The sequence below is a fragment of the Pseudophryne corroboree genome, chromosome 5, assembly GCF_028390025.1.
Source record: "Pseudophryne corroboree isolate aPseCor3 chromosome 5, aPseCor3.hap2, whole genome shotgun sequence".
Classification (NCBI taxonomy): domain Eukaryota; kingdom Metazoa; phylum Chordata; class Amphibia; order Anura; family Myobatrachidae; genus Pseudophryne; species Pseudophryne corroboree.
In genome coordinates, this window is record NC_086448.1 from 322,033,979 (window position 1) to 322,034,186 (window position 208).

Consider the following 208-nt stretch of genomic DNA (forward strand, 5'->3'; position numbering starts at 1 on the left):
GAATCCGACAAAAAAAATTCGGTGAGGTTTTGCCAAAACGCGGTCGAACCCAAAACACGGCCGCGGAACCGAACCCAAAACCAAAACACAAAACCCGAAAAATTTCCGGCGCTCATCTTTATTAAACATACCTTTATATACCTGTCTTTGCCTGCCTTTAAGTGAGTTGGAGTATGCTGTCTTATTCCTTATCATTGGTGAAGGATTC